Source organism: Plasmopara halstedii, assembly GCF_900000015.1.
Source record: "Plasmopara halstedii genome assembly, contig: Scaffold_816, whole genome shotgun sequence".
Taxonomy (NCBI): Eukaryota; Oomycota; class Peronosporomycetes; order Peronosporales; family Peronosporaceae; genus Plasmopara; species Plasmopara halstedii.
The window spans coordinates 1,376,058-1,376,568 of record NW_020187732.1 but is presented as its reverse complement, the minus strand read 5'-3'; positions in this window follow the sequence as shown (position 1 = coordinate 1,376,568).

The following is a 511-nucleotide window of genomic DNA, read 5'->3' as shown; positions in this document are numbered from 1 at the left end:
CAAGACGTTTGTGATCTATACAGATCATGCGTCACTACGCACTGCGACTCAGTCGCCCAATTCTCACAGATGATGGCTCGATGGCTATCCTTCTTTGCGGAATATAACTTCGAGTTAAAATATAGGCCGGGAAGCAGAATGCTTTAGCTGATGCGTTGTCACGTAGACCAGACTATGAGCTTGCTCATGTTACAACTGTAACATCGTCTGTGACGGATTTGATCCGCACCGCGTATGCGGGTGATGGGATGTGTGTAGCGTTGCTACGCGCTCTAGAGAGCAAGGAGTTTGGAAACTCGGACAAAAAATCGTCATCAAGATTGCGTGCACGATTGCATCGATATTCGTTGAATAACGGCTTGCTATATTATAGCACCGATCCAACGAATACACCACGAATTGTGGTTCCTCATAGGATTTGAAATATTGCATCCTCTATGAGGCTCACGACATGCCACTCAGCGGTCATCTCGGTCGTGAGAGAACGTACAACTCTGTGAGTCATCACTAT